The sequence below is a fragment of the Mus pahari genome, unplaced genomic scaffold (assembly GCF_900095145.1).
Source record: "Mus pahari unplaced genomic scaffold, PAHARI_EIJ_v1.1 scaffold_5086_1, whole genome shotgun sequence".
NCBI lineage: Eukaryota > Metazoa > Chordata > Mammalia > Rodentia > Muridae > Mus > Mus pahari.
In genome coordinates, this window is record NW_018391894.1 from 97,715 (window position 1) to 105,571 (window position 7,857).

At 38.5% G+C, this 7,857-nt stretch overlaps 1 protein-coding gene across 1 annotated transcript in view; it reads right to left on the reverse strand.

Annotated features, from left to right (window-relative positions):
- LOC110314733 (zinc finger protein 431-like) overlaps positions 1 to 7,857 on the reverse strand; it is a 19,863-nt gene that overhangs the window by 7,078 nt on the left and 4,928 nt on the right. The window lies entirely within an intron of this gene.

Sequence of the window (7,857 nt, forward strand, 5' to 3'; positions counted from 1 at the left end):
CAACAACAAAACCCAAGAAAACAAAAGCACCCAACAACAATAAAAACAACAAAATAAAAACCCAAAGAAGAAAGATAGAAAGAACCTCAGAGGTTTTCAGTAAACTTCCTACAAAAATTAAATAGTCAGTGTAGTTTTGTCTTCATATTCCAGGATCCTGAAATTCCACAGTTTAAACTGTAACAATAAGATGTTACCTAAAGGCAATCAATGTTTAAAGTTATAATGAACAAATGGAAACATTAGCAAAGTAAGTGCTTTTCATAAATAGACAACATAGTGCAGGAGAGATGGCTCAGTGCTTAATATCTCTTGCTGGTCTTAGATATAGGACTCACTTGCCAGGACTTACCATGGAAGCTCAGAACTATTCATGACTCCAAGTTCAGGAGTTCTGAGGCCATCTTTTGACTATAGTGAGGACCAAGCACACAGAGGTGCATATGCATTCATAGTCATTCAAACATTTCAAAACAAAGTCAACATGTAGGAAGAATGTCTCATTCTTTAAATGAATCAGAAGGATCAGGCAGTACTAATGTCACGAATATGTGCCATCCTGGGAATTAGAGTAATACTTTCTGGCAAATTTTATTATTCAAGATGTAAGTGAAGCACAAAACAACAATACATGCTTGTAATGTGCAAAAAAAAAAAAAAAAAAAAATCCATTCCAGGCCCTGAGACCATAAAGCCAGACATGTTGACCCATATATAATCCCAGCCCCAAAGAGCAAGATAGGTAGATCTCTAAATTTAGGTCCATTCTAGTTTACATAACTACTTCTAGGACATCCAGGATTTCACAGAGAAACCCTGTCTTCAAAAAGAAAAACAACAACATTAAAAGTATAAAAACATTACAATAGCAAAGTCAGGTAGGAGTGAATGGGAATTGCTTCTACAGTATCAGATTTCATTTAGAGAAACAGTCTATAATGGTGACAGTGTGACAGCATGAGAAAGAAGCTGACTGATCGATTTTAACCACAAACCAGTAGATAAAAAAAAACCAGGAAATGGATCTATGGACACTCCAATCCTATCCTCAATGACGACTTTCATCTAGACATTTTCCTCTTACACAAGCTTCAATGATCCTCCTGCAAATAGTTACTAAAGACAAATGATGTTCAAAGACATCATACCAGACAGGAAGATTTTTCATTCAATTGACTGCATTCTGACTCTGGTCACTGTAAGTTCATGGTCATCACAGGGTGAAAATATTTATAGTCTGCCTTTAGTGATGCCCATAGTGTGCAACAACTTGTATCCTGTTGAAATGTCCAAGCTCTCTGTTGACGGTCAAGGCAGTCTCTTGACTGATACATCTTGTAAAATCAGAAAACCATTTATACCTTTCCAGCATACAGTGGCATAGAATACATATTCCCATTCCAAAAGAAAGGAGTGGGTATAAAGTTAGAGAAGGTTAAACCAAAGCAAGACAGAACCCCAGCAGGACAAACACCCAATCCTGTAGTTGTGTCTCAGACTCACACAGCTTCAGGTTCAAAGGACTTAGATGGCCCTACTCCTTCAACTTCTCATAAATTTTCCTCTTTGGTTACTTCCACTCCCTACACACAGCTGTCCATGGCCAATGTCTCATCACTTAGAAGAATCAGCATCTTGTGGTCTCTAAAGGCAACTGAGGATTCAACCTCACATATTCATGGAGGGAAGTCTTACAGTCTCCTCAGAGCAGCTCTGATTCTGTCAAACATAGATGGCTGGAATTAGTGAGCAACTAAAACCACACACTAAGAATTCATGACATTATCTTTTTCATCTTTCCTGATTCCAGAACCAGTACAAGATAAGTGATCATGCCAAGTTTGGCTTCCAAGTTGTGATGATGGACCCTGCCATGCTTGGACCACAATTCCAACACTTTTTGTATAGATGCTTCCTGGAACTCTGAATCAGTCTGTCTATACATTAGTCCAAATCTTAGCAGGATATGTGACCATTTGGGAACCTTCTTAGGCTTTCTTTTTGGTTCTTCCAGACAGGGTTTCTCTGTATAGCCCTGGCTGTCCTGGAACTCACTTTTAAGATCAGACTCGCCTTGAACTCAGAAATACACCTGCCTCTGCCTCCTGTGTGCTGGGATTAAAGGGGTGTGCCACCACACCCTGCTCTTCTTAGGCTTTCAATGGAGAGCAATGGCCTTCTCTTTAATGGTGATACCATCCTTAAAACTCCCCTCTGTTTCAGCACTTGACTACCATGCAAACTCCCTAGTGCTGCTTTTCGCCATGAACCACAGACTTGGTTTTTACTTTTCCCCACCAGTTGCTTTTATTCCACCATAGTTGTGGATTAGCCACTTTTTTTTTCTATTAGATATTTTCTTTATTTACATTTCAAATGTTATCCCCTTTCCTGTTTTCCCCTCCAAAAACTCCCTCCCCACATTTCCTCTCCCTATCCCTGCTCACTAACCAAACCACTCCCACTTCCTGGCCCAGGAATTCCCCTACACTGGAGCATAGAGCCTTCACAGGGCCAAGGGCCAATGAGCCACTTGTAATAAACACCCAGCAGATTCAATACTTAGTCTAAGAAATCAGCCCATTATGTTTTAATTCTCCCTTATTCAATTTCTCAGGACAGGGGCAGAAAAGGAAAGATTTGGGGCCAACGTATCATACAAATGACCTCAAGCTTAATTTTTCGTGGAGTCTATTTTTCAGTGAAATACTTTGACTTCGAATTCCTCTATCTCCATTACTAACAACGCTTCAATCATCAATGGCCTTACAAAACATGGCCAAGGAAGCTCTGTGTACAACTTTGGTACCTAAACTCCTGATATTGTCAACATTCATCAAAAAGACAAATTCACAGGTTCTGTCCAGCAACAAAAATCACCTTGGAGCTACATTTTTGGTCCTCATTTGCATCTCTGCTGTTGTGATAAACCTCTAACCAAAATCTCTTGGAATGAATGGGTTTATGTGGCTGACTCTGTCAGANCACTGTTCATCATCTTGGGAGCTTAAAATACAAACTCAAGCCACATAATGAAGGAAGGAAAACCATGGCAAACACTGTTATCTGGCTTTCTCTCTGGTTTGGTCACTGCTTCATGCTCAGGTATCTACATAATCCAGTCCAGGACCACTTATCGAGGGATACTTCCACCCTCAATGGAAGAGCCTTTCCATATCTATCAACAATCAAGACCCGCTCACCAACATAGCAACAAGTGATTCTGATGGGGCTATACCTTCGATTGAGGCTACATCACATGAAATGATGACAACTGAAGCTAATGAGGGCACAGACACAATAGGTAAAAAAAAGTTCTTTTTAAAGCCAAACCAATGTGTTGAACACAATAATGACTAAAATATCAAAAACTGAAACATTGAACTCTGCAATAATTGGAAAACATTGATGTGCCAAGAAATGAGGAAAGGCAAACCTTTAGAGACAAGAAGAGTAAACTAAAACTTTCTCTAGAGAAAGTTCCCAAATCAACAAAAACTCTAGGAACTAACATAATATAGGAAATTTTCAAAGTACAAAAATAGGTAAAGGTCTATCATCTTTCAGAGAAACCACAATATAATTTAATTATAGTTAGTAAAATAACATAACATCAATGGCACCATTGATAAAAGAAGACACAAAGATAGGCCTCTCCATACAATAGTCCTTTCAACAAAACCCCACAGGACTATCGTCAGAATCAAAATCAAAGAAATCACTGGCCAGCACATATGCACCCGGTGCACTCTGGTTCTTTCCTTTGCCAATTATAGATATTGTATTGAGGGTAGAGGAGTGTTCTCTTTGGAGAGATTTTCTTAAAGTATTCTAATGTTTCAAAACTGAACGAAATAGTTTTTACTGCTACAAATATCTCATTGTCTGATGATGAAGAAACGGATGTCTGTTAGGATCACTTAGAAACCATTTTGTTTCCTATGATTGATGAAGACTGGATGCAAGTATGCACCAGAGTGAGGAGGTGCACACTTTTCAAAACTAAATGAAAGATAACAGATTATCCAGCTAAATAGCTTGTTTTGCTCTTTTGAAAACAAGTGTGTCCTCAATTTTCTGTATGTACTTGTGTGTATGAGAGAGAATGTTTTCCATGTGTGTACAGGTGACTCACCAGAGAAATCAGATTCTGTGTACTTGGCATAGCAGGTGTTTGTGAGCCTCCTCACTTGAGAGTTGCTATCTGAATTCAGGTCAACTCCAGGAAGAACATTCACTGAGTGACCTGCCCAGCCCACATAGTACTGTTTATCCCATAAACAAACAAACAAACAAAGATATTGCAGATCAATAAGAGAAACTTAAAGAATGGGGCCAGGCGTGTTGGGTCACGTCCTTAATCCCAGTACTCGGGAGACAGAGGCATCTGTTGAAATCTACTTCTGAAGATAAACACCTGAAACAAGTAGCCTGTGAGGTACTGAGCAACTACTAGATTCATGAACTTCCCACTCACAGCAGACCAGTGTTGGGGCCATCACAATATATTCCCTCAATATTGAGAGGCATTTTATAAGTTCTGTGATTCTAGAGAACCCTGACTATTACACATCCCTTCCTGTTGATCCCTGTGTCCTCACTACAAACTATGGTTTTAACCACAGGCCATGCCTACCAGAAGACTAGCCAGTCTGTACAGAGACTCACCATCCTATTACTTACCAGTGACTATATTCTTACATTTACCCTTAGCACTAGAACAGAATAGTAGGGGAAGCTTCCTCTCCCCCTGTTTAAGCCATCCCCACTTGTCTTTCCTACCCTATCTCATTTCTGTTCAACCACATGCCATGCTTGCCAGAAGACCAGGTAGGCTATCCACACATCCATGAACGCTACAAGTTTGAACAGACCTAATCTTCACAGCTCCCATAGCAATGGACCAGAACAGCAAAGACAACTTCAGCACCCCTGTTCATCTATGCCTCCTATGGGTTGATAAGATCATGTCTCCCTGGCCTTCTCTTCATCAAGCCTTTAACACCAGCAAGCATTCCCACTTGAACACACCAGTCAAGCAGACCAGTAAAATGGGCATCATTCAGTCAACACACACTAGAAATATGGAGGCAAACAGAACCACAGGAACAAAACTCCCTTGCAAGATGAACCCAGAAATCAAAACCTAGACCTATAATCACTCCAAACTCAGATGCCTGGACACCAGCATAGGCAGATAAGACAAAGAAATAATTGGAGGAAACCAATAGATACTTAGATAAAGTCAAGAAAAAACAGTTCAAGAAATCAAGTACAACAGTTCAAGCCTCTAAACTGGAAATAGAAGCAATAAAAAAGAGCACAGACTAAGAAAATCCTGGACTTGAACAATTTAGGGAACTAAAGAGGAATCACAAAGGCAAGGATGACCCACAGCAGGGAGATGGATGAAAGAGGATCAGACAGATAAGATATAGTAGGAGAAATGGATACGTTGGTCAAGGAAAATATTATGTACAAAAATATTCTAGCGCAAAATAGATGTGAACCTTTTGGTATTAGGAGAAGACAAATACTATGAATAACAGGAATAGAGGAAGGATAACAGCACAAAGGTTTAGAAAATATTTTCCTGGAAGGAGAGAAGGCTCAGCAGTTAAGAGCACTGACTGCTCTTCTGAAGGTCCTGAGTTCAAATCCCAACAACCACATGGTGGCTCACAAACATCTATAATGGGATGAGATGCCCTCCTCTTGTGTGTCTGAAGACAGCTACAGCGGACTTACATATAATAAATAAATAAATAAATAAATAAATAAATAAATCTTAGAAAAAATTTTTTTAAAAAGTAGAAAATATTTTCAACAAAAGGATACAAAATATTTTTGAACCTAAAGGAGATGTCAAGAAGTATACATAAGGGCTGGAGAGATGGCTCAGTGGTTAAGAGAACTGACTGCTCTTCAGAAGGTCCTTAGTTCAAATCTTAACAACCACATGGTGGCTCACAACCATCTGTAAAGAGATCTGCCGCCCTCTTCTGGTGCATCTGAATATAGCTACAGTGTACTTAGATATAATAATAAATAAATCTAAAAAAAAAAAATATGCATAATACCAAATAGATTGGAGCACAAAAGGAAGTCCCCTTACCATGTAATAATCACAACACTTAACATATATAACAGAGAATTTCAAAAAGTGAAATGAAGGAAATAAAAACCCCAAGTAACTTATTTGTATCTCTCTCTTCTACAATTGTACCTGTGCTCTCCAGAACAACTGTAAAGCCAGAAGGGCTTGGACACAGATTCTATGAAACTATAGAAGCCAGCCTGGATTACTAAACCTACAAAGTTTCAATCAATATAAATGAAAAAAAAGTATGATATTGAAACAGTATATATCTATAAATACAACCCTAAAAGAAGTTGAGAAAAGGAAAAATCCAACACAAGGAGGTTACCTACACACATGAAAACACAGAAAAGTAACCTTACATTATACCAAAACCAAAAGTACACACACACACTACCACCAACACCAACAGCAACAAAATACAAGAATTAGTAATCACTGTTCATTGATATTTCTCAATATCANTGGCCCCAATTTCCCCAATAAAAACNCACAGGNNAACAGAATGGACCATAAAACANCANNCATCCTTCTACTGNATACTTGAAACCCAGNTNAACATCAAGAATAGATATTACCTCAAGGTAAAATGTTGGAAAAAGATATTCCAGGCAACGAGATTTAAGGAATAAGCTGGTATAGCCATTTTAATATCTAAAAAAATACACTTCAAGCCAAAACTAAACAAAATAGGTAGAAGGCAGTATAAATTAGAAAAAAAAAAAAAATGCTCCAAGATAACATTTCAATTCCTAACATCTAAGCCCCAAAATAAGATTAGCTAAAATTGTAAAAGAAAAACCTTTGCAGCTTAAACCACACACTGATCCTCAAGCATTTATTGTGGGAGATTTCAATATATCATTGTCACCAATAGATAGGTCCAGCACACAAAAATTAACAGAAAACAACTCAGGTTAACTGAAAATGTAAGCCAAATGGACTTAAACTGATATTTACAGTCTATTACATACACCCAAACACACACACACACACACACACACACACACACACAAAATGTATGCGCTCCTCAGCAATTCATGAAAGTGTCTCCAAAATTAATGACATACTCAAATATAGTGCAAGTCTCCATAGATATCAAAATATCAAAATGCCCTGCTGCCTGCTATCAGAGCACCATGGATTAAAGCTGCAAATCGTCAACTACAGAAATGACAGATCANTAACAAACTCATGAAACTGAAGAACTCCGTACTGAATAGAAAATGTGTCAGACAGTGACAAAGGGAGAAATTAAGCCCTTCTGAATTCAATGAAAATGAATACACAACATATCCAAACTTATGGGACACAATGAAAGTTCTGATAAAAGGACAGGTTGGAGCACTAAGTGCATACATTAAAAAGGAGGGGGTGAGGAACAGTCTTGCTAGCAACTTAACAGAACACCTGAAAGCTCTAGAACAAAAAGAAGTAAGCACACCTTACAAGAGTAGATAGCAAGCAACTATCAAATTCAGGAACAAAGCCAAGAAAAGAGAACAATACAACAACTACAACAACCAGTGAAACACACAGTACTTTTTTTGTGAAAAATCTACAAAATAGACAACTCTAATTCAAACTAAAATAGAAGGAATATGCAGATTAAGAATATCAGAACTGGTGTGGTGGCGCACGCCTTTAATCCCAGCACTCCGGAGGCAGAGGCAGGTGGATTTCTGAGTTCGAGGCCAGCCTGGTCTACAAAGTGGGTTCCAGGACAGCCAGGGCTACACAGAGAAAAACCTGTCTGG